The 27,554-nt window shown below is 38.5% G+C and overlaps 1 protein-coding gene across 2 annotated transcripts in view; it reads right to left on the reverse strand.

Annotated features, from left to right (window-relative positions):
- Tmem200a (transmembrane protein 200A) overlaps window positions 1-27,554 on the reverse strand; it is a 58,764-nt gene that overhangs the window by 27,159 nt on the left and 4,051 nt on the right. The gene's annotated exons all lie outside the window — the stretch shown is intronic.

Below are 27,554 nucleotides of genomic sequence, written 5' to 3' on the forward strand. Positions count from 1 at the left end.
ACTGTCATTAAATGGCTTCTTCTGAATGCCTTGTTACATTTATCAGTAGAGCTTAATTTAGCAGCTTGTTGTCCTTAATGCAGTTGCATGTCAGAAGGGACTGTGATCATCGATCCATTTCCCAAGTGGTTATTACCTGGTATTGCTGCTCTTAGAAATACACAGAGATACAGGACTGTCAGTATGGAAATAACACTAGATTAAGCCACTACAGACTCAGAGACCAGAGTGAAGTAACTAGGAGAAACATATAAAATTTATGTGAAAAAGACCTTGGCAATAGGGGAAAAAGATGAAGACTCTTGTATGTGTGCGTATGCATGTATGTGTATGCATTTATAATAGCAAGATGTGTAAATAATATTTTACTTTATCAAATAGTATATACTTTATTGGGTTTTTCTTTGTGACAAAGGTTCACTAATATGAGGCCAAGTTAGCCTCATATTCATGGATCCTTATGCCTCAGCCTCCAGAGTGATAGGATTAAAAGCATGTACACTCAACCAGTTCTAACATAGTTACTTTTAATAAACTCTGTATAGCAACTTACAGTAAAGTTATCTGCTTAAGAATAAATCCCTATAAATATGTAAAGTGATAAATTAATTGTAGTTTTGTACTCTTTTCATTTACATCTACGGAATGTCTAGCTTTTTTTCACTTTCTACTTAACAGACTCCCATTTTCCATGCACAGTGTGAGTTTTTTATTAGATATAGAGTATTTCAATTTTTATTACTTGAAAATTGTGTTTATTTTAATGTTGTAATCATTTTAATTATTTTAAGCATTTAAGCTTTCCCTTATTTATCCTGGAAAATATTATTTTTGTCTAATGCCTTATTTGCTTATTATATGAATTCCTCTGATGGCAAATTAGAATTTTCCCATTAAAGCAGTTCAGAAATTATTACTTTTGAGGTTTTTATTCATAGTGATAAACCAAAAAATCATTCATTATCTTTGTAAAAACAAAATAGCTCTCAATATGCAAAGCTTAAAACTCCTATGAAGAAAAACTATTATAGTCAAATTTGAAACACAATGGCAGAGACAATAACAATTTATGTGACAGGCAATGCCATATTATTCAAAATGTTCTTTAACGTCAATGGTTGCTGGATGCTGGTGGCTAACTCCTGTTATGTTAGCTGCTCAAGAGGCTGATATCTGAGGACTGTTGCTCAAAGCCATCCCTGGAAGGAGTATTTGTGAGACTCTTATCTCCAATTAACCAGAAAAAAAAAAGCCAGAAATAGAGCTGTGGTTCAAATAGTAGAGGACTAGTCTTGAGCAAAAAAGTTCAGTGAAAGCACATCCCTAAGTTCAAGCCCTAGGACCAGCACAAAGAAGTAAATTAACAAATGAAGTGAAAGAAGTGAATTAACAAATGGTTAGGGAAAAAAAAGGAAAAATAAGCTAGGAACAGGTAATTTAGAATGAAGAAAAAACTGAGAAAGTTCATAACCACATATGTACAAAATATCATATTAATACAGAAATTCTAAGTCAAGCAGTGAGTTATCAATTTCTTGACTATCAAATTTACACACTTAAAAATTGTTAAGACTGGAATGGAAATGTATGGAATAAGTGTGAAGCTGGCAGGATGATGGGAGCAAACTCAGAAAAGCTTTGAGGTGCTTGAGCCTTGCAAATTCATGAACCCTCAGACCTCATGAGTGTTTCTAGGCATTTAGTATAAAAATGTATTTAGACAGGTGCATGAAAATATATGTGCCAGAATATCTGATTGGGAAACTAATTTAGTAAGAAAAATAGAAACAATGGAAACTATCCATAGTGGAAATCAATTAAATGACTTATGGATCAGCAGAACAATACAGTACTGTGAGGTTGATAAAAATAGTAATTTTGTTGACACAAAAAGATGCCAGATAAGTGGATGAAAAAGCAAGATTTTGAACACATGGCTATGGGAGGTGGCATTCTGATATCCTTGCTAGAAATATACAGAAATGCTGAATAATGTATAACAATAGTGACAGCAAAAAGGTTGAACTGCAACAAAAGAAGATGTCCCTATTCCTGCGTATTTACAGAAATGAATAAGAACTTAGAGGAAAAAAGAAAACTTTCAACTGGTGTTAAAGCTCAAGGAAATTTCAGACCTGGTACGGGTCCCATCCATTGATGACTAGTTTTGTTTATTCATTTATGTTGTCTGGGATTTGGGTTTTTGGTGGGGTTTTTTGTTTTGTTTTGTTTTTTGCTTCTATAACATCAGTATGGGTCAGGTGGTGAGAGGAAGACCACACAAGGTCAACTAATGGATTTGGTATCCTAGCATAAAATTTAGGAACTAAAAGAGCAGTCAGGCTGAGAGGTGTCAGAAAAATTTTAATCATTGGTTCAGCAAAGGGACAAGGAAGCCTACCTCTGCCTGGAGCTCCAACTCTATGACTAGACAGAGTCCAATTTTTTTCATGAGATATATAAATCTTAAGAAACTGTACTAGTAAAACTGATCTGGGATTAGTGAAATCCTTACAGAAGGAAAAATAAAATATGTTCTTGGAACAGCCATGACTCGGGCTCAAAGAAGGAACGAGTTCTAGTTAAAGATGAACTGATTAGAAAAAAACAAAACCAAAAATGAATTTAAAAAATGAAACAAGTATAGCTACTACATTCATCCTGAATTTAGTTAGTCTCTAAACAGTATGCTTAGTAACCCCAAGAACTAGAGATCAGCACAAATCTTTAATGAAAAAAGTACTTGATGCTATGCTTCAGTTATAGGAAACTAAACGATAAAAGAAAAAATGAGATAGGAAAAGCAGAAAGGACCTGAGAACATGCAAATGATTAAATAGCAAAACGAATTTTCTATACAATATAGTAATGCCATTAGATGATGAATTCAGGACAATAGAAGCAAGGAGACGGAAAATAGTAGGCAACAAAAATGAAAAGGCTGGGAAGAAATAATCAGAATTAAATTGCTGCAAAGTCTCTGTATTAGTTTGAAGGAAAGTGGTAACGTGGAATGACTTGAACTGTAGACTGCTCAGCCAAGGACACATATTTAGAGATATCCATGAAAGTAAAAATAGAACAGTATTTTTGCCTATATAGTTATAAAATACAAAACTTTTAAAAGTAGCAAAAGGAAAAACATTGAAAACATATGAATAGGCAACCAGTGCAATAAAGCAACATATAAATAACCCCTAAACCATGAAATCAGAAGACAGGGATGAAGCCAAATGTGTCAGTGATCATAATAAAGTCAAACAGATGCAGTAAAAACCAGTGATTTGAAGATTGAGTTTGAAAAGAAGCACATATTTTGGAACAGAAATGACACAGTATAAAAGAAAGCTAATATAGCAATATTAGCGTCCTACATTATAAAGGGTAACCAAGGGCTATTATCCAATGGCAAAAGTGACAATTCAATATAATACAATAATGTAATAATTATTAAACTGTATTCACCCAATAGCTTGAAAAAGAAAGTATATATTGCGCAAAATTGATTCCTGCAAAATGTAAATTCCACATTTGTAATTACTGGTCAATTTGAACTAACTCATTCTTTAGTTGTTACTAAGGCATTACACAGAAGGTTACAAGTCAGGTAATGAGTACAATTCTACTTCCAAGTATAAATCCCAGTGAAATATGGGTAAGCAACATCTCTGGAGCAAAAGATTGTTGCTGATTTTTATTTACCTATTTATCCTTTTCTAAATTCTCCAGTTTGGATTTATACAGGTATTATTCTCATAAACCATCTCCTTCCAAAAACAACAACAACAACAACAACAACATGGTAACAACAAACAAACTTGCTTTCTTGTCTCAGCAAGTTTTATTCTTTATAACCTTTCTCTCACCAATTTGGAAATAGAATTAGTCAAATCCAAAAGAAATCTGAAGAATTTCTCAAAGCTCCAATAAAAAAATATGAGTGAAAAAAGTACATAAACTGTTGCCAAAGATTTTCCTTACCAGGAACTCTTGTAAAATAGCTATTACAGACAAGAAATGGCTAACCTTGGGTCCCATAAAGGTAGAAAATATTAATAAAATAAATTAAAAAGACTGAAAAAAGTAGAAGGGAAATGTAAAGGTTTGCTATTTTAAAACAACAATAAAAAATCAAAGTGTTGATTCTGCGGACAGGTTCATAACTAAAGTATATCTGATGATGCTTTTGAAAATGATTTCAACATCAAATGTCCCTTTCCTCATTTTCATAGTTATTCCAGAAAGGAAACTGGAAATGCAGACAGTGGTGAGTCTTTAAAGTGACCAGGGCAAGCTGGATCTCTATGCCCTAGTTTGCACTGCCAGCACAAAGAGATTGTGTTTTAAACTGTAACTAATGGTTTAAGTATAGTGTCTGTCTTCAATTCACTCAGGCTTCCTTCCAGCTTGAATTACCTTCTTGTGCATAAAACAGTCTAGTCAGGGGAGTGTGAACTGAGCCTCTTCTATCAGCATGGGAAAACCTCCATCTGACCAGTGAATCAAAAAGCAATCGCTACCCATAGGAATTCTGTTCTCTCACATTTAATTTATTTTTTAAAAAACACTTCTTAGTACCAAGAGCTTTTTAAAAATTACTTGAGTACTTAAAGGTTTTCCATCAGGACTATAATTATTTTTCAGGCTACTTTTACAGAAATTAGTTGTTTACACATGCGTTCCCTTTGGAGACAGTTTGTGATGTCTGTTCTTCCTGAGTGTGCCTTTGCAAATCTGCTATTAAGGTTTCACATTGTATAAGAGAACAGACTGTCCGCACTGGTGATTAGAACTATTTTTCCACAGCCTCTGAAATTACACATTGATTTTGATATGTTTCAGCTGGCTGGTGTTTCAACCTGTACACTTGGGACAGACAAGGGAAAACTACTAAAGTGACCCCCTTTTCCAGGCAACTCAATCAAGAATTAAGACCAGTCCAACCAGCATGGCTATGTAGCTTGTCAGAAGTGTTTTGGAGATGAAAACGGAAAAGGTATATTTTTCTTCCTATTCTATATTCTTTTCAGAAAGGGAACACAAAAATAGATAAGACATAGAGAAAGCATGCTCATATCACCATAAGATACCAAGAAGGGATATGAATAAAGGATCATATATAAGTATTATAAGAACCTAGGGATCCTAAATGCAAACTACTTTCATGATGTTTCAAAGTTGGGAAAGTAATACAGCACAAGGCATGTGGACTTGGATCCTGGCTTTGCTGTAGCATTGTTCTGCTGTGTGGCATTAAAAAGTCATTTAGGTATCCCTGGACTCAGTTTCCTCAGCTGAGAAATAAAGGCAACAGATCACACCAACTTTTAAACCCTTACTTGTTTATGAGTTCAGGATTCTGTGATTCTCTTGGCCTTCAGACTTTGGAAAGAAGGCAAGTAATCCATGTCCACTCTCCTCTCTTTACCCCATGTTGTACTCGCTATTCAAAAAAAAAAAAAAAAAAGAGCTTCTAACATTTCCTGCCTTCTGGAAGCTCCAAAATGTAAATTTAATTTTCACTTTAATACTTTGCATATACCTTTTGACATCTTCACAGATGCATAAGGCATGCCAAGAAAAAATAAATAAATTAGCAAGTGTGCTCTCAGCCAGACATGGAGAGGAGAATCCCTGCCAAAAATTGTCCTCCCACATATAAAGAAACTGGTAATTGGAAGTAAGAGGAATCCCCCACCTCTCAGAGCAGACTGTGCAGAGGCGGGCACCCCTGCCAGAGCCCAGGCCCCTAGTAGAGCAGAAGCAGCGTGGGGAGAGAAGAAATCACTCCCATCCCTGCTACTGGGAGTATTTACAAGGATGCTTTCCAGTTCCCGGCAGGAACTCTCTAGTTGAAGTACACTTCCCTTCTGTGGGAGTGGAAGGGAACTGCAGTAAGACAGTTGTAAAACAACAACAACAACAAAAGCAGATCAATCCTTGATCAAGACTCATCTCTGCACATCAGCATTTCCCTTTAAGTAGTCTCTAGCTTACAGACTCTAGACCAAGTTCAGGGAGGAAGCTCTTTTGATACCAAAGATCTAAGATTTAAATCTTTAGGGAGTTGGTAAAAAAAAAAGTTTTGCAGAAATGGGCAAATATTAATTTCAAGCCCTAATGAAAGAATCACAAGTATACTTTATTGGATCACTAAACACACACAGCGTTGTGCTTCTTTGCTCTATTACTTCATTAGCAAGTACTGTACAAACAAATGGGAATGGAAACTCATTCATTCTTCTAATCTAACGCAGAGCCCTGGGTCATACTGAGTCATCCTTACTCCCAAGGTAGAATCAGGGTCCAACACATACATCATGGTTAGAGATGTTTTCGATGTAATTTTTGAAGCATAGTATTTCGACAGCGTAGACTATGTACTCTGAACCAAAGAGAACTGCATGGTTCCTTTCAAGAAATCTTGGCTTTTTAATGATTAGTAATGTTAGCAGATGATGCTTGGGACAACTTCTTTGAGCTGAGAAATCTGTATGCTCTTTCCCTACTCACCATCACAAGCCTAGGGAGAAAAAAAATCTTCCTGAATAAAGAACTCTTGACATAACTGCATTTAACAGCAGACTAGTCTAAACATTACACTTACATAGGAAGATGACAAAATACTGAATTCTTTTGTAGGAGAGGCAATGTGAGCTCAAAACAGTCTGGTCTGCTGCCTGGGTTCTTATTGAAGGTACATTGACACTGGAGGCCTCTAGATGCCCAGAGCACCTTCACCTCTGAATTCTGCTCTGGTCATTTCTAGCCCTGAAACAGTGGAATCATTCCATCTGTTGAGAAATTATTTGATCCCATTTACAATAACTCTAGACATATACTTAAAAATAACACTCTATTATTAGAATCATTTATTAGTGTTTCTCCCTCAAGAGATCATTTCTTACAGTCTGTGACAATAAAAGGAGACAGCATAACTTTAGTACCAGGCCCCGGTTCTGCTCTTTTTGTCTCTATTAGCTAGTGTAGACTATCTTACCAAGATGCCAGCCCTAGCTTCTGTTTGTGAATCTACTGAATTCTTGGTTCTGTCCAATATAGAGTTCACATGGTTTCTTCATTGGAAATGTTGTTGGTTATTTCTATTAACTTTCTCTGCTTCAGTTTTGTCCCTATAGTATTGTAGGTCTATATTGTCTGATTCCATTTTAACAGAATCTTTTATTTAGTCACCTGTGAATATGAACAGCAACTAGGTATCAAAACGTGCTATTCACTATAAAAATGAAACTTGAATGCGATGTTAAAAACCCAGTTTAGTGAGAAACCAAACTTGAATGAGAATTAAAACCTCAATTTAATGAGGGCCACAATCAAGAAACTTAACTTATACATGGTGTCAGAAAATATATATGCATGAAGCACGAGCATGTTGGTAGGGGACTGGTGATCTCAAGGGTGATCTAAGATGAAGAGACAATGGGGCTCTGTTAGAAATAATAAGTGTTAGCACAATAACGAACAGAGAGGAGAGAAGAAAGGTGAAAAGTTGCTGCAAAGGCATGGAAGGAAGCATGAGCCGGCCCAGAACGCTATGATTTGAGTTGCGCATGCGCACTGATCCTGGTGTTAAACTCAGGGCCTGGATACTGTCCCTGTGCTTTTATACTCAAGGCTAGCACTCTACCGTAGTTTCATTTCCTGTTACTGATTACTTTTTTCCCCTTTCTGTGTACGCCCTCCCCCCTCCCCCCCCTTTCTGTTTTGAAGCAGGGACCCATGTACAGATTGTCCGCAAACTTATGATCCTCCTGTTTCTACCTCCCAAATGTTAGGACTACAGTAGTGGATTCTCATACCTGGTTTCCTCTTTTCGTATTTATTGTCATGCCCCAGTCCTGGGTGCTATGGTTGCTGCCCTGTGGGCTGGCAGTGTGGTGGGAAGGGACTGAGGATTATATCACAAAGTAGCTTCTTTATAGATTGTTCCTGGAGAAGCTTGTCCCCAGAGGAAGCGAGGCAATGTCAGGAAACATTGTTTTTTCATCATTATGATTTTGCTGGCACAATACTGGAATCTAGAAGGTAGAGGTCATAAGCAGAGCTAAACTCTTTACAGTGTGTAGGACAGTCCCCTGTCAGAAGAATTATCCAGGCAGGACTACTAGTAGTATGGAGGTTGGGGAGCCCTTCCATAATGAAGATAATCTGACAAGGACCACAGCAGGGAACCAAACTCTCAAGGCTCCCTTGGAGGATCAGAACATCTCATAAATGAAGCTGATCCCAGAAAAAGCAAGTTGCTAGGCTAACAAGTCAATTTCTGATCTAGGTGGATATTTGCTTCTTCCTGGGTTGTACTGCTTTATAGTCTGGACGCATGATCAGTATTTATTGAGCAATAAATACTATTCTATGCAACACATTCCACTCTATGATATGGAAGAGAAATATTTGTGAAAAAGCAAGGTGTGCACCTTCAAGTATAGAAAGAATGCGAATGCTTGTCAAGCTTTCTCACCTATTTCATTATTTAAACCTCAGCAGTCCTGTGAAGAATGCAGTGCTGATCTTGCTTTGGAAATTCAAAGGCAGTTCAAGGAGATTAAATTATGTACTTCAGACCACACATTGCTGCACAGAGCCCAAGGCCTCTCACATTCCTGCTGTGCTCTGTGTGTCAGCATCATACATAATGCATGTCATAGTCCCACGATGAGAGTAAAAACCTAGGGTCATCTCCGCAAAATCACATGTTCAAATTTGCCATTGCTACAGTGGCAGGACTCCAGAATGGGCGGACCTAATGGCAGAGAGCCACCATGAGATGACTTTTCCCCAGGATGCAAACTTACAAGATTAAAAAAATATATATATATGTAGAGTCCTACCTATCAGACCCTGAGATTTGTAAATCAAGGTAAGGCTATGCTACTTTCAAAAACAGGAGCTATGAAACATTTCCTTTCTATATCTTCGTGAACACTGATAAAGAAGTGCAGCAATTCTAATTAACCAGAACATCGAAGGAAACAGAGACATTCATTTCTGGCCATTCTTGACCATATAAACATGTAAGAAAAATAACAATTAATAGTTTTAGATGTCAATATGAGCAATTTTTCACAAGACTAAACCTTCTTAAGTATATTAACGAAGAGTTGGAAGGGCATTCTACTACTCTTTTGTAATAACAGATAGCATGTAATGAAATGAGACCATGGAATATTTGAGTCTCTTACTTGAACAGATCTGACCTGGAAATTTTACTGAAATGTTTCATTTTTTTGTTTTTTTTTTTATTGTGAAAATACTGTACAGAGGGGTTACAATTACATGAGCAAGATAATGAGTACATTTCTTATCAAGCATTGTAGCCTCCTCTTTTGTTTCCCCTTCCCATCTTCCCTCCTTTCCTCCCACCCAATCCTCCTCCCTCCCTCCCCCCACCAAAGTTGTAAAGTTCGTTTTTGACATAATGACTTGTACATCTCATTGTTATTTTTTCCAAGAAAGTCCAAAATTCAGTAAATCATTGAACACTGAGACAGTCTGAAATTTGTCGAACCTTTTAGAATCAACAATGTTAAAATCTGGCCTACTATCTTCTGTCTCCAAAATTAACCATTTCTTAAAATTTTAAAGAGCTTCATCATTGCTTGTGTCTTTTCCAAAAAAAAATTAATAGAAGGCCTTGGTATCCTGCTTAACTTTATAAATCACTTCACCCTCTCTCTGTTTCTTATAGTATGATATAAGAAGTACAGGAAAAGAGCAAGAGCTCTAATGAAAGACACCTTACCTGGGAAGAATCCAAGACAAGTTCCTTCAGCATTCTAGAATATGCTGATATTCTAGAATATCCACATATTGTCACCTAACACATTGCAGTGATGATGGCATGAAAAGGCATGTACAAAAGCTTAGCAAGGTATGCAGACCACCAATAAGAAGTGTTGTTTTCCTTTACTGAAAGATGCAACTGAAGTTCTGAACTAATGGTGACCTGAGTCTATGCAGGTTGACTAGAGCACTTTTTACAGTGATCAACCATGTGCAGCAGAGTTGACCTGGTGAACAATAGCTCCTACCTTTGCTCTACACTCAGTATTAATCCCACCAAATGCTCTTACTGCCTTCTCAAGCCCCGTATTAGGGATTCTGGTCAGCATATTACAGTAGAACATGTCTTGAGCTGAAATTCAGGAGTTCCACCATCTGTTCTGCTTCTACTTACATTCTGCTCCGGCAGGACTGTTCCAAGAAAATATACCTAAAAGTATAGAAATGATGTCAAGACCAGTCTAGAACTTCTACCAGATTTGAAGCCTGTGGCTTCAACCAAAACATGCCAACACTTGGGAGGTCAGTTGGGTGACCATTAGTAAAATGACCAAAAAGCAACTGAAAAGGTTCTCTGTATGTTGAGGAACTCCATCCAAATACAAATATTAATTCTGCTACCAAGGAATTATGCCATTTTTTACAGAAGCCTTGACCATGATTTTTCCTATAATCAAAGGAGTGCTGGGAGATGGGTACAGGCAGAAAACCCTTCCATTTTTTTTCTCTTTAAGGATCTCAGTGTGTTGTGCTACCACTTTCCTGTAAAAAAGATTTATCATCACTAAATGATAAGATTTGGAAGGGATCCTAGAGTCAAGTCTTTCGTTTAACATTGATAATTACAGAAAAGGCCCTCTTCTACCTTCTCATTCTGATTATTTGTGACTGAGTTATGTGGCTGCCCCTACCAAACAAGGTTTTAAACTGTTCTTTCTAAAAAGGACTCTGCAATATTGTGGGAAGCCCAGAAATTAACCTGGCTTTAACACAGTACATTAAAAAAGAAAGGAACACTAATTTTGAGTCATTTAAAAATAATTCATTTTAGGCGGGTGCTGGTGGCTCACACCTGTAATCCTAGCTACTCGGGAGGCTGAGATCTAAGAATTGTGGTTCAAAGGCAGCCGAGGCAGGAAAGTCTGTGAGATTCTTATCTCCAATTAGTCACCAGAAACCCAGAAATGGCACTGTGGTTCCAAGTGGTAGAGTACTATCCTTGAGCAAAGAGCTCAGAGACAGCCCAGGCCCTGAGTTCAAGTCCCACAACTGACAGAAAGAAAAAAGAAAAAAAATTATAATGTTTTAATGAAAACTGGTTTTACTCAAAAAGTATTGATGTGACATTCAGCTTGCTTGTCAGGTTTGTGAGTATTTTGTTCTTCTTTTTCTATTAAAAAATAAAGTTCAGCATATTTTATTATATTTACATAGCACCATAACATAAAACAAATATATACATTATGCAAAATCACATATTTGGCCTAGATTTACTACAAATTCATTTGAATGGTGTAGACAAACTTTACAAAGACATTCTGATTTCTGTTCATACATGGGAAAAACATTCTAAAATCCAATATAATTTAAAAGGAATTAAACAAGTGTTAAATGAGAATGATTAAGCAAAAAACCAAAACAGAACAGTTATTGTAAGAGTATTTTGTTCTTGATGAGAAAAAGAAAAAACAAAAATTAATGCTAGTGACCTATAAGAATATTGAAAGACTGTAGTTTCCTTCCTGAAGTCTGGAAGGTGTTGGTGTCTGGAATGCGGAAGGACTAGGCCAATCTTTTACTCATAGGGGGGAAAAACAGTGTAAGAAGAAACAGTTAGAAGGCTTCCTGAACCACTTCCTGGATATTCACTTCCAGTCTAAAAAAGACCATACTTCCTGTGTGCCAGTCTTTATGGCTAGCAATAACATAATTACCTTTAGTGACTCTGGCACTAGCTGATAAAAGGTGCACCATTAGAGCCATCATCCCTTGCAATGACAAGCAGCAGCCTGGTCCACAGCAGTTTTCAGCCCTGCCCCAAGGAAACTCTGTAGCAATTCCTTTCATCACAGAGGACTTCAGAGTACCCAGGCACTGCTGCCGGAGAGCGGTGGCACTTTGTCCCCTTCCCCTTTCCCTGTAGTCAACAGACAGGGTTGGTTCCTGTCGAAGTAGCTGGTTTTACTCTATTAGAGTTTTGGCTCTCTTTTAGTTTGGGGGCTAGGGTTACTGCTCAGAATAAAACCCAAAAGACTCTTTCAATATTATGGACAATTTTTCTTCTCATTAAATGTTAATTGCTTTCTAACACCTAATGCATACCTAGTTCCATATACTCAAGTGAAATAAAGAAAAGAAAAAAAACAGGTCATTCAAATCTGAGTCTTCTTCTCAAATACAAAAAGAATTATTTTTAGAATATCAACATGATTTCAGAAAAAATGTAACGTTCTTCCCCAATGGAAGGGAAAATTTTTTCAATGATTTCACACTTCAAAGCATGGCCAAATGACCAAATGTAGCTCTTAAATTCTTCTGAAAATTTTTCCTGTAATTTGTTTATAATAATATGAGAGATAACATAACACTCAAGTTAGTTGATATTCAGACTTCAGAAATTTTCAAAGGAAAAAGAAGGGTGTGAAAGATCTCAATTTTTCATCCAAAAGAAAAAAATGAAATTTTAAAATTACAAAAGACCATAGAAAATTAATTTTATCTTTAAACAATGAGATTCTATTTGCCTTTCCTTTGGGGAAATCTATCTGCAGAAGAAAGAGCTGGTGGAATAGCGAAGAATCTTGCTAAGATGATGCTAAGCGAAATGAACCTCAAGATAGGGACACGAGTGATTTTTTTTTCTTTCTTGCTATTGTTTCTAACGTATTTATAATGTACCATGCAATTTTTTCACTGGATTTGATGTGGGTCTAATTTGGGGAGGGAAAGGGAAAAAGCAAAATGTTTAATAGGGATACAGGTTGACCCACTGTAACAATGAGACATACAAGAAGACACTATGTTGAAAAATGAACTTTACAATTTATGTGTGTGTGGGGGGAGTGTAGCTGTGGAGGTGGGAGGGAAGGGATGGGAGGGGAAAAACAAAGGAGGAGGCAACAAGGCTTGATAGGAAATGTACTCATTACCTTGCTCATGTAACTGTAACCCCTCTGTACGGTATTTTTACAATTTAAAAAAACACTAAAAAATAAAAAAAAAAATAAAATGGCTATTCTACAAAATAATCTATGGAGCTGTTTTTACCAGGAGGGATTTTTTTTCTTTCTTTCTTTTTTGTTGGTTGTGGGGCTTGAGCTCAGGACCAGATCACTGTCCTTGAGCCTCTTTGTGTTCAAGGCTAGCACTCTACCACTTGAGCCACAGTGCCTCTTCCCATTTTTGAGTAGATAATTGGAGATTAATTGGAGTCTCAAGGGGACTTTCTGTCTCAGCTGGCTTCAAATCATGATCCTCAGATTTCAGCATCCTGAGTAGCCAGGATTACAACCATGAGCCACTGGCACTGGTCTACAGGGATTTATTTTTTTAAGCCAGGGTAGGTGACTTATTGCTACTTCAAGTTAAAAATAAATATCACAAGGAATGACCTGAATTATCCCCAATAATTCTAATTAGAGTCTACATGAACTGTGATAGACTGCTGGATGAATAACAAAAATGGTCATCAACAGCCACCATTTGGGTGGCATTCGGTCTGGTAGGCCCTGGTGAGTGGCTGTCATTCACTCTCCTCAAGGGTGGGACATCCTAGTAGGAATGTTTACCACAGGATTTTCATAACTGATAATCCCTCAAATGCACATGCATGAAGCATAAAGTTAACATGGTGAATCCTCTTATTAGACAGAGATTGCTTTTCTTTACTACTTTCTTCCATATTTAGAACTAAAAGACTGGATTAAAAATGACTGGGTGATCATTACTTGTGTTTCTACAACTGGATGAGAGACAGTGACAACAGACAACTCCTTCCACAAAAAAGAGAATTAACAGCCAGGCACCAATGACTCAAGCCTGCAATCCTAGCTGCTCAGGAAGCTAAGATCTGAGGATTCTAGTTTGAAGCCAGTCCAAGCTGGAAAGTCTGTGATTATCTTATAATATTTTATCTCCAATTAAACACGAAAAAGTGGGCATTAGGACTATCACTCAAGTGGTAGGAACACTACTGCTAAGTGAAATAACTAATGAAATAACTGAATTCAAGCCCTAGGACCAGCATGCATGTACACACATGCACATATGTGTGTACGCACACACAGATAATCAACAGATGTGTTCTAAACAGATGTGTTCTAAACATAAAATTTTGAAATTGTGGAGGAAAATAAAAAACAATCTCAAATTAATACTGCAAAACTTTGAAAGAAAGGAAAAAACTTATCACCAAGTTTTACAGGACAGTCCACTGCCAACCTCATTGATTGTAATCATCAACGTTAAGTTTGATTAAAAAAACACCACCAAGTATCTAATGCTACATGTGAGAAACATAATTAAGGAAATTATAAAGAAGTTTATCATTATACTAAAATCAATATTTCTTTTTGATTAAACAAACTCATAGATAAAATAGAACAACATCTGCTTGAAAATTTTCCATACTATGACAAATGCTTGTAACTTATTAAAGTTATTTGTAAAGAATAAATTTTTTTCATTTTTGGCAATACTGGGGTTTGAACTCAGGTGCTTGATCTTGCTAGACAGGTGTTCTTATGGCTGAGACATACCTCCAGCCTTGATTTTTGCTCGTTATTTTGGAGCTACTGTCTAGCTTCCTGCCTGGCATGCACCTGGGCATGATCCACCTATCTTAGGCTTCCTAAGTGATTTGTGCATGGCATTCAGCTTTTTGTTGAGAAGGGGGTCTCATGAACTTTTCTGCCTTGCTGAGCTTGAATCTTGAGAGTCTCAGCCTCCCAAGTAGCTAGGATTATAGGTACAAGCCACTGTCATCCAGCTGTAAATTTATTTCTTATAAAATGCTGGGTAAAGCCAGTTTATAGTGTTGAGAAAGTTGTTACAAAGTGCCTTTTCCTTCTCTCAAATTATCTGAATGAATTATTCTTATGAGCTTTTTAAATAGTTGTTAGAATAATTTCAGGAAATTAAAAAGGGTTAAATACTCTTGTGTATTCATAATGAAGACAATATTTACCACTTCTTGATATTCATTCGTATCTCTATGCCAACCAAGTGTGATTTACTGAAATTCTAAAAATTAAAAGAAGACTGAAAATACTGGGTTAGATGCATGATGGCTCAGAATTTATTGACCGGTATTTTCAGAGACCTTGAAAGCAATATCTGGACACATGGATGAATTATAATGGCTGTGGTACTAGATTATTTGCTGCTCCCATACCTTCAAATACTCAATCTTCAATTTTATAAAGATAGATTCAATGTGGCTTCAAAACATCAAACCGAATAAGGTCAAGAAAAGGTCTGGTTTATCATTGAGTGTTTTAGTGCTCCCCGGCTGGCTGTGGTTCAAAATACCAGCATGCCCAGACTTGCCTCACCAGGCTTCATTTTCTTCAGGATGGCACTGCTCACTTCTGCTAAGAGGAGGCAATTCTTTTCCAGCCTTGAGTGGCTGTTCTTCTGAACTAGTTAATGTTTTGGTTGACATGATTTGCTGTTCCGTCGAGGTGACACTGTCTTATAGTATGTATGCTGCAGGCACCTAATGAATCTCTCAGAGATACCGTTCTAATTCAATTCAACCCAACAGATTCAATAACTACCGAGGAAGTGTATGAGGGCCATTCAGCTGGGTCAGAAAAACAACAATATCAGATCTGGCTATGAGGAGCTGGGCACCTCCTCCGGTGAGATGCCTGGCGCTTCCAGGAGGAGAACCACTTGGAGGCCAAGCGGAAGCTTGACCACAGCAGAATGACTGAACAATATGCCACTGCTCCTGCTTCCTGCAGCTACCTTGCCCCTTCACCAGGAAGATGGGGAGAAAGTTCCTGGAGGCAGAGGTGGGAGGTACTACCTGAGAGGCCACAATTCTTCTGGTCCCTACACCGGATCTGTATTAACAGACCTGATGTGGGATTTGCTAGTGTTATGCTAGTGGTAGCATCCCTGAACCAAAATCATTCATTTCCACTTTCCATTTCTTTCTGTTTGTTGTCCTGAGGGACATACTAAGTCCATTTTTTGTTCCTTATGCTCCAGGGTGGGGGGACAAGGACAAAAAGCAGACAAGACCTAGTCATTGTATACAGGCTTACATACTGATATAATCATGACTCCTAAAAAATTCAACCAAGTACCCCCACAACCCTCAAAGAGCTAAAAGACTCCATAGAAGAGAGGCTGGAACTCTCTTCACTTCCCCCAGCAAAGATTGCCCATCTAGGCACTGCTTACAGCTGCTATACATAGAACATGTGTGCAGAGCCAGTCACTCACATGGGGGTGAGTGGAGAAAAGCCAGGCAGCTGGAAGGAAAGGATGCTATACTGGCTACCGTCCACTTCGTGCCACACTCTGTGCCAGATGCTTTACTTACATGATCCCACCTCATCCACCAACACTGCTAAGCAGGTCATGTGGTTTCACTAAATTAGTACTCAGCCTGGTAAAGTTATGTGTCCATTCACTCATAACTCTTAGGTAGTAGGCCTCAAATTCTCTGCTGATTTCCACAGTGCCACTTCTGGCTTTTTTTTTCGTTTTGCTTATGTGGTGCTGAGGAATCGAACTCAGGGCCACAGGCATGCAAGGCAAACTCTCTACCACTGAGCCACCTTCCCAGCCCCTTCTCTGCTGATTTCCAAATTATCCCTGGCAATGAATTCTTTTCTCAAACAAAATTCTCACATATTTCTAAAGCCATCTCTGATGGATAGCCATTTCAACAAGGCAGACAGAGGTGGTAGACACTAGAAATGGAAGAAGCAAGTGAGAGAAGGTCCAGGCAGCTGAACAACCGACTTTTGAAGATTAACCTGCAGTTGGCAATTCCCCAGTTCTCACTAGACCAGATGTCAAATTCAAGGGTAAAAGCCAAAGTACCCTTTCAGGCCCCTGCACTTAAGATGTTAAATGACACACCAGTGGCCAATCTTATGTACACATCATCAGAAGAGGATTAAAGATTGTTCCCATTCCAGGTATGATATGGTGCTGTCACATGTGTGGTGAAGAACAAGACAGCTTTGAGACTGGCCCTCGACTTCCTGCAGTTGCTTCAGGAAGACAGCTGACATTCTCAAAGCTCTGTATTTGGAGGAAAGTTAGTGGATTCTCATAGTTGTTCTTTACCTAATTTCAATAAGAGACATATGTGTCCAAAGAGAAGTCAACTTCCACAAACACACAGTCCCTCTCTGATCAGGAAAACAGCTCTAACTCCCCTCCTCCCAGGTTGCCCAATGGTTCAGTCAAAGGCACAAGTTCTGCAGAAAAGAAGTCTGGGTGGTGGATGAAGCAGTCAAAAGAGCAAGTGGCATCTGGCAGGGCTTCTTACAACACATCTCTGGTGAGGGTCTTTCATAAATGGTTGATACTTTAGCCAGGATAGACAAGACCATTGGCCAATTTCCCTTCCATGTATTCACATAACAGAAAGAGGCCGAAGGATCCACTGAACAAGAGACTCCAAGCAGAACAGGAAGTACCAACTCTCACAGGCCTCAAAGTTCCAAAGAGTGCTTACTTACTTTATACTTTAAATCGTAACTTAAAAAAGATTTCCATGATCATAATGAGCCCTATGAAGTGCTTTGATAGTTTCATTTTATCAATGAAGCAATTTCTGAAACTCAATCCTTTAATATCATGAAAAATATTTTTAAAAATGAAAATATTCTCTTCGAAGATTAGAGTAAATGCAGTTAATCAACTCTAATTTGACAGTGCTCACACACAAGGTTGCTTTTCAATTCTTGCACATTAGGTTGCACATACTACCTGGGACATTCCACTGAGTCTTTTCCTGAAGGAAAAAAAGACAAGAATGTGATGAGCCCTCAGGGTCTGCTAGTACATGCAGAAGGGCCTAAGAGAGACTAATAAACCCCACCTCCAATAACAAACAGGTTGTTTTTCAATTTTAATGAGCTCAAATGCATTGGTAATAAAAGCCAGGGTAATCCTCAGAGTCTTCTCGCTGTTCAAACCCTTCTCTTTTAAATTATATACTTTCCTTACGGTGTCCCAGAAAATAAATTCTCTACTTAGGAAGGCTTACACTTCTATTTGTGGTTTTTAAAAACACCTATCACAAAAATAATATATGAGCCAGTAAATGTTTGGAAAGTACAAAGAGCTACTAAATTAGAAGGCAGCAGAGTTGATGAGATATACTAGATTAGCAATCAGCTTGACAGTGAAATGGGCCAAGTGTGCTATTCTATGATTATTTTATTGTGAAGATGTGGCTTGTGCACTGCTTTCAAAGACAGGAATGATGGCATGAACTGCCCCACATGATTTCTCTAGTCCCATCTTATCCAAAAGTTTAAAGGCTATGCTATATCTGGGTGGTACCAATAGGTTAAATGGGAGAAAGAAATTGAGCCCACTGTTTAGAAAGGACTCAGAAGGACCAAGTGGGCTCAAAGCTTGTCGGTTCATATAAATGAATCACTATCAATCCTGACAAAACTGGCTGTCTCCTACCTCAGCTTTTCATGTTTCCACAACCACCCTGAGCTGTGGAAACCCCCACAGCATATCCCAACAACATCTTCTTTGCTTAGTCTCTCTTCTCTCTGTGGCTTTATTGCCACCTACAAACTGAATCATATTTATGCCTCCATTCCAAATTTCTCATTTGATCTCTAGACCCATCTGTTCAAACTTCTACTTGCTCTTTCCTCAGAAATGTCTCACAGACATTTCAAATTGAGTGTGTCCCAAACTGAACCCATGAACTGAATTCAGGAAAAGGCTTCCTCATCAACGCAAATGGTGCTTCCACACATCTATTTTCTCCTATCAAAATCATTTAGTCCCTGTGATCCCAATGCCCTAGATGCTACCAGCTATCCATTCCTACTAACACTGCTCTCAAAGCTTACATTTATTCTGTCCACTTCTTTAGAACATTCCAGACCCTCCCCAGTCTAAGTTCATGCTATCTCTTCTTTCATGCATTCTTGCCTCCCACAATTCTGGTGCCACAAAACCTCTATCACTGTATGCCACTCTTCCTTTATACTTTGAATCATGAATCAAATCTTGCCACTGTCCTTGAGGTACTAGATGATGGATTCTTCCTCCTACACTGTTATTCTGTTCAGTAGAATCTAGAAACAGAGCTTTCTTCCCCATCCCTCAGAAATATTAAGCTCCTTCTTTGCTTACCCTTTAATGCATGGGTCCCCCCTGCCCCTGGTTCTTATCTCCTCCTAACACACTGCCCTGGTCTCTGGTTACATTTTAGGAGATATTTCTTAGGATGGCATCCCTAGCTATCTCTGTAGTTTAAATCATACTTAAAATCACAGCACTGCTTATAGTGTGTATTTTTTCTTCTACCCCATTACACTATTCACACTATTCACAGCTTTTTGCTAGCATCGCACACAACCAGTGCCTAAAAGACAGGGGGACACCATGGATATCTCCTGGCTAAATGTGACCTGAAAGATGTTTTCCGGGCATTCTCCAAGTCTTCCATCCTTCCTTTCTTTAATACATCCACATTATGCAAGGGCCATGATTTTGAGGAGAACGTCCTAGATTGCTGTTCTATTATCTGAATCTCATTTAGTAAACAGACTTTGGACAAGTGAAATCTGTCCTTAGACTTTGAGTTTTTTCACTGTTGAAGAATTCTCCTTTATGGCTCTCATACTCTGATTCTGAGAATGTGTACCATTTTCACCTACAACAAAATTATCACCACCAAATTAAAGCATCTCCCATTTGGCTTTGGAATTCTCTGGTCAATTTTTGCCTCAAGGTTTTTATCAACATCACTTTCATTTGACCGCATTTTTTTTTTAGACACCTTGAATTAGACTTCTAGTCCACCTGGAAGAGCCTCCAGAAGCTAACTGTGGACCTCTATCCACTCTAGATTTCTTTCTTTTTTTTCTTCTTTTTTTTCTTTGGAGGGTCGTGAATCTTGAACTCTGGGCCTGGGCACTGTGTCTCAGTTCTTCAGCTCAAGGCTAGTGTTCTACCACTTGAGCCACAGTGCCACTTTTGTTTTCGGTGGTTAATTGGAAGTAAGGGGCTTTCTTTCTTTCTTTCTTTCTTTTTCTTTCTTTCCTGTTCGGGCTGGCTTTGAACCACAATCCTCAGATCTCAGCCTCCTGAGTAGCTAGGATTACAGGCATGAGCCACCAGTGCCCGGCTCCTACTGTGGATTTCTTTCTCAGATTTGTCATGCTGTGAAGATTGGGCCCAGCAAAGCCCCCACTGTAGATTAGCATTCTGGCAGCGGCTTTCTGTGATCCTGAGTAGTGTCCTTAGTTCTGTCATGGGTCCATAGCTCACCGCCCAGTCCCCACAGTCTAATCACACTGGGATCCATCCACTCAAACATTCCAAGCCATCCTTCTCCTCACCCTTCCTTCCAGCCTTTACACTTTCTGCCCCCTTTGCCTGACTCATTCTTCTGCACAACATTCCAATGACCTCTCCCTCACTCAGATCTCCACTCCATGTCAGACATTTCCAGAGAGCTCCTTGGTGCCCGTGTTTATACTATCTTCCTCCCAATGGTCTTCTGTCCCTGGAGCCTGCTTTTTCTTCCTTTGTCACCAACAAAGTACATGTGCCTTACTTGCCTCCTCCAGAAAAATAAAACGGTCATAAAGAAAGGAACTTTATTTTGTTCCCAATTACATTTCCAGGGCCCAAAGTAGTCATCATAGGTGCTCAGGAAGTATTTACCCCATGAATAAATAAAAGAATAGATGAGTGACCATCTAGTTGAAACCAAGAAGCCACCTAGATGGGGACTTCCAACTCAAAACCGCAGAGGACCAGGAAAAGGGGAAGCTAATGAGGATGTGCAGGAGCAGCTGGGGTCACTAAAGCCCAGGGTGGGGGAGTAAAGCTGCAGCCCTGCATGCAGGAGTTGAAGAAGGGCGGGTGGGGTGAGGGGGGCAGTAGGTAGAGATGAGTCCCTGGGGCCCACCCAGGATCTCCTGCCAAATGAGCAGTGGCATCTCTGGCAGCTGGAGCAGAGCAGGGACTCCCAAGTGCAGAATCTGTGGAAATGAGAACCAGGACACAGGTGGCCTCATTACCTGGAGATGGATGGGATGTGCTGCCATTTTCATCTCTCTTCTTTTAGTATAAATGTGCCTTTTGCATTTGCTTAACCAAATTCAAAATTCTAAAGTCACTGTCTCCTACTCCTCTTGTCCAAACTCTGGGTGTCCCGTGCTGCATCTTATCTTAAAACTCTTCACTGTAAGTACTTAAGAGTCTTACTGAGTGGTTCTCTAGCCTTTGAGTTGCTTGAGCAATTCCTCTTATGCTCCTTGAACTGAACACATGGTAAACACTAAGTGTGCTCTCAATAAGTACCTGATGACTGAATAAGTATATTTTAAAAATAGATTCCTAAAAGACACTGAATTAACTGGGTACTCATTGTTCACAGCTATAATCTAGCTACTCCCAGGGGAGGTGGACGCAGAAATCAGAGGACTAAAAGCCAAAGCCAGACAGAGCAAAACAGTCCAAGAGTCTCATATCTCCAGTATAAAGTAAAAGCCAGTATAAAGTAAAGGAGAAGTCATAACATCAGATAGTTTGGCTTTCCCAATACAACTTTCTATTACCAGCAACTGCTTTGCCTATGTGTGTGCTTACTGTCTGTTTCCTCTACTGTGCAAGTATTACCTTTGCTTTTATCTCTAATTGACTCCCAATTACCAACATAAGTATTTATTGAATCACTTATTAATGATTAATAAATTTCCTTTCAACTCTTTTATGTGTGCCATCAAAACTTTACATATCTTTTCAATAAGTTAATAATAATTTCTATAAGACATGCCTTCCTGCACATTTTTCTACATTATTAGTGGATAATATGTAGCTCATCTTTAATGAACTTTAGTTGCTAAACAAATGAATATAAATAAATTGGTCCAAAATTATTGACTCAGATCTATATAAGAACATAGAGTTACAATATTTTCCTTCAAGTTAGAAAAGAAAGCCAAATAATGTTCTTATTTCAGTTTCAAATTCCTTTTGAAGAAACATAGTATTTGTAGAAAAGTTGAAATTGGCACACTCAAAAACTACCTAAGTGACTGCCACAGTGGGTTTCATCATTCCCTCTGGTCTCAAGCAGTGTTTGGAGATAACAGAAGTTTCTATGGAGATTTAAGTATGGCCAAATTCCTCCTCTGTATGGAGTAAATCAAAGTTCATCTCTATGAAAACTCAGTACTCTCTGTGGGTGGCTCCTCTTTGAAAAAAAGAAAAATAACCTCAGAAGGTTGGAAATTCTTTAGTTTGTTTTAGGGGAATCAGTCATTAAGAGCCAAGAGATTCTCTGGGTGGGAGAGGGAGGGTGAGTAAAGTATTTTTACATCCAGAGCCTTGCCTGGGTCACCTGCTAGAGATTCAGCTGGGAAGAAGACACTCAAAGACGGACCTGCCCACACTGGGGTAGAGCTCCATGGGACAGTGCAGGGAACACAGCACATGCTACAGTCAGAGCTTACCACCACCCCAGACTTGTCTACCACGTGGTTGTCAAAGAAGGAGTTCTGAAAAACAAGCCTTGTCCTCCACTCCCTCATTCAAAGATTGTTAAGGGAAGAATTCTTTCACAGCAGGTGATTATTACTGGCTTTCAAAGAAATCATTTATGGGCTGGAGGCATGGTTCAACAGTTTGAAACAAGATTACCAAAGCTCTCTGTCATATGGCCATTATCTGCATTTCAGAAATACTTCTAAATAATTTATTTAAGATGGAGCGAGTGCTTCATCAGGATATTTTATCAGCCTACATTCTGAAGGAGAGTTGTTGTTAGCATGCTCTCCAACTCAGATCTCCAGCTGCTTCCGCTTCAGTTCCTGGAGCACCTGAACTCTGCCCTGACTCTCCTGGGGCTCCTGCTAGTTTCTCCCAGATAGGTCAGCATTCCTACTCTCTGCCCAGACCTAGCTGCGCATGCAGAGTACCTCTTACCTCTAGCCCCAGATATTCCCTGAACAGGGACAGGCGCCATTTTGCTCCTCTCCCATAAGGCCTTGTCAGCCCCTCTGATAAACGTCCTTATAAACCTCCTTCTTCTGTACATGACTGTGTCTTCTGTGATGAGTGCATTCAGTTGCTGGTAACAGAAAAATTAAATTCTAACTCGGGAATTAGCACAAACTAGTCTTCATTTGGAAACGGTAGCTTTTCTTATTTCAAAACAACAAATAAAACCCAACCTGAGAGAATGGTAAGGGTTATTTCAATCACAACTTCACTTTTCCTAACCATCAGTTTGGCATTAAATATCAACAGTCTTAAACAGTTAGTTATATCCTTTGGCCAAAAAATATTTAGCCTTCCATTCACCTTAATAAACAAATGATTTATTAAAATGTGTAAAATAAATATACAAAAGTATACAAACAAAATGTACAAAAATGTACAAATAAATCTGGAATCTTTGTCTAGAAACAGAAGGTAACTAAAATTTCAACAATCATTTTATCAAATGCTTTTCGTAATGCCAATATTTGGAAATAGCTGAGAGGTTCAATTTTAAGGGAATAATAAATTACATATCCATTTAATTCAATATTATACAAACAATACAGTTGCCTAGAATTTGGAAAGTATTTAAAACATAAGGTTAAGCAAGATGAGAAGGTTGTAATATTAACTATGGCAAAATTTATTAAAAGTAGAAAAGACAAAAATGCCAAAATATAAAGGTGACTTTGGGTCGATTCTGGGCAATTGCTCTATGAGTTTTTAATAGGTTTCAAAGTTTTTATTGAGAGCATATACTGATTTTACAATTAGAAATAATAACACTTGCTCAGAAACACTAAGTATTATACTACAAACACTTGTATGTATGTATGTATGTATGTATGTATGTATATATGTACGTGTCTGTCTGTCTGTCTGTTTCTCTGTTGATCTTATTCATGTTCCCAAGGGAGCCAAAATGTGTCTCTCCTATGCCATTATCAGTTCAGGGAGAATGCTGAGTTTCTTTGCATTTGCTCCACATTTCAACTCAAAGATGCCGATTCTCAAAAAACAAAACAAACAAAAACTTGCTTTTCAGCACCTCTGTGATTAGCTTTCATTATTTGTAAAAGAGCTTGCATGGTTTTTGTTTCATAAGACTCCAATATTCTTGTATATTTCTATCAATGTTAGTCCTATGTTGCAATTATTCATTAATATCTGGCTCTCCTATTAGATTATGAGACTCAGTCCTTTCCCCAGGGCTCTTATAATCAATAGGAACAAAAACATGAGCATTGCCCCTGGAATGGTCAAACATCCCTTGAATCTGACTAATGTGAGTGATTATTGTTGCTTTCTTGATTATAGCATTAGCTTCTCTTCTCTTGCAGTCTTGTAGATAAGCTATATTAAGACTCAGAATGACAGGATTATCCCTCTTGCAATACAGAGCAAAGCAGTCCCAGGAATCACTACACTGAGACCTAAATCCTTTCAGGGATTTTCAACTGTCTTACTGAGACCCTCATCTTCCCCTATAGTGTACAATCTCTGCCACTGTAATGAGCAGCAAATATAACAGGTTTATTATGAGTTGCTCTCTGGCTGGAGGGCACTGAATATCTTCTTTTCTCAATTCTTATTCACCAAACTTAATAGCAGCAGCAGTTAAGCATAAACATTTCCGTGACTCAAAGGTGTAGAGCCATCTAAAATGTAAGACAATCACAAGAGCCTACCAGCAAAACATGAGCTATGATGACTACACAGGAACAGGGAGAATTGTTATGAACACACACATACACACTCACACATCTGAGGAGCTACAAACTTCCCTTTGCATTTGTTGCTGGATAAATATGTCATTCATTTTTCATTAACAAATCCTTTCACTTAAAGCATCTTCAAATGTAGACCTTTATGTTCAATGCACCTACCACATTTAGCATGTACTAGGTCACTCTCCCCCATACCTCTCTTTCCTTCTATGGATTTGTTTCTTATTTCTCATCTATCAAAGTATCTGTGTGTAAAGAGGTGACTTTAGGCTGTGAAAGTTGGCTGAGGTTGCTTTATATTCAACTGAAATCATTTGCAAAGTTTAGCTTTCCAAACATCTGACTTGCCGATGTATCTGTCCTATAAAATGATGAAGAGTGACACCAAGAGTGACAACCCCTACTAGATTATTAAATTTCCTACTGAAGTTCTATATAATCCTGGTGCACAGCTCTCTTCAGATGGTCTACTCTGACCTCACACTCAGAGGTCTTAAAAACCCTGTCAACCGTCTTCCTTCATAACCACACACTCCTACTGACTTCTCCATTTTTAGCTCTCAAGCTGGACATTGACCTTGCCCTGCTAGGATCAGGATAACTCCCCTGAAGATTTAGATTAATTCTGAATTCAGACAGATCTCAGATTTTGTGCCAGGTCTTTTATATTCCAGTCTGGCTCCAGGAGTTCAGGCAAGCAATTTACCCTCTGTGCCTTCATTTCCTGCCTCAAAAAAAAAAAAAGGTCTATTTTCCCTTAAGGGACTATAATGAAGATTTTGTGAGATTATATATGTTATGTACATGGCAGATGCTCTACAAAGTGAATCCTTCGCTCCCTCCCAGAGCCTAACAACTAATAGAATCCTGTCTTCCCCTGAGGACCTGCCCATTCCATATTCTTATTGACTTGCCCCAGGAAGGGCATTTAAAGCCAGGGCAGATGGCAGAATTACTAGCCCTCAGATCAACAATCAAATCTTATTGTTCTATCCATCTGCCCACCTGTTCTAGTCCCCTTTCCTTGTTTTATATTCTAAGCCCCAGGCCAAGAATCTATGAATGCAATATCTACTCCTAGTTTCACCTTGGTACTCTGTTCCCATATGTCTCTGAGAATAGACATTCTTCATCCTTACTTAATAGTTTGTATTTGATGCTCTCTGTCTTAGACTTCTGGCACTCTGGTTTCCTATTTAGAAGGCTATTGATCAGTTTAAGCTAATTCCTTAGATTCTGAACTTGAGTGTGTAAGATGGTATTACGTAGTGGCTAAAAGAACAAACTGTGGTGGTGATCTGTGGGTTTGACTCTAACTTTGCCACTTAATAATTGCACAACCGTAAGGAAGTCATTTACCTCCCCTAAATGTTCAGTTTTGGGGTACTCTCATGAGGTTTCAATAACATAATGAATTTAAAGCAAGTTACATGGGACCTCCCATACTAGACTGGTCCTCAAAGAAAGTCTTGTCCCTAGGATGGATATATGGTGACCACAGGCCTTCTTTATACACAATCCAGTTGTTCTCATGTTATCTGTTCCCACATGCAACTGTTTCACCTACTGGCTGAGGCAGTCTTCCTGGTGTAGTAGTTTCTTCCGGTCCTATTCATCCCACAAATTAACTTTAATGTTTTTGAATATCCTAAAATGTTAATTAAGGAACATCGAATCTCCTTCATCTTGACATACAACTTCCCCAGACTTTACCAGTGTCGCCCACACATTCCTTCTGCTAATACTCTAATTTGGCATATATCATTTTATGCCTCCTAGTGCCAGCTGCACCCCTTTGCTCATCTTTAACAAACCACATGATGTTGCAGACATAATAATCCTGTGCTCATCACGGTACTTCTTTGTTGAACCTCACCAGCTATACCATGACCAAAGTAAATGATTTTAATCTCATGACCAGCCTACTGGCAGGACTCAATGCAAATGAAATCCATGTCAGGAATTAAGGCATAAGGAGTAAGAGCACATGCCTATAAATGAATTTTGGGCTCCTCATTCAACAATATTCTAGAAATCATACTCCTTTTAGCAAAGTCTAGACAGGATGGTATCATTTCACCCCTGGGCTCAACCTTGGTTGGAGAAAGAAATCCTAGAAATCCTAGAAGTCCTAGTACATAGAGACAAATCTTTAAGTACACACATCTTATCATCTTATAGGAGAAAGCAATGGTACCCAGAAGCAGATGTATTTTTTAATTGGCAGCATCATTTGCTTGACGGATCCCTATCTCTATTTGATCTTGATAGACCTATTTACCTTGGCCAGTCTCCTCTTCCCCCTCTAGCCATAACCAAGATCACATATAACAATGCATTGGGCATATTATCACTGTGAGGCTCTAATAGTAGTGTTCTCTGTTGGATAGGGAGACTGAGTTAGTGACTAATAAACCAGGCCACTCAGAACATGTCCAAGAAATGTATATAGATGGAATTTGGAAGAGAGAGGACTGGGCTTTGTTATGGATTCCTACTCAAGACTGTAGGTTTAGAATTACCAATAGTGATCTTCCTCCGGACACAGAAAGAGGGCCTCAAATTAGAGTTAGCACAGAGAGAAATGGATCTGAGAAACAAGCTGAGGATAACAACCCTGATAAAGTCATGTGAGTCTCTAGTTCCAAATGCCACTGAGCCTTTAAACTTTCCACTCACATCAGCTCATAAAAGACCTAATGTGTCTTCTTTTTGCATAGACACAAATGAATCCTAAAACTCACCCTCTTCCACAAGAACACAGGTGGAGTAGTCCAAGGAGGTATTTGGTGTAATTAACATTCA

This window comes from Dipodomys merriami, unplaced genomic scaffold (genome assembly GCF_024711535.1).
Source record: "Dipodomys merriami isolate MVZ:Mamm:240054 unplaced genomic scaffold, mDipMer1.0.p SCAF_8, whole genome shotgun sequence".
Taxonomy (NCBI): domain Eukaryota; kingdom Metazoa; phylum Chordata; class Mammalia; order Rodentia; family Heteromyidae; genus Dipodomys; species Dipodomys merriami.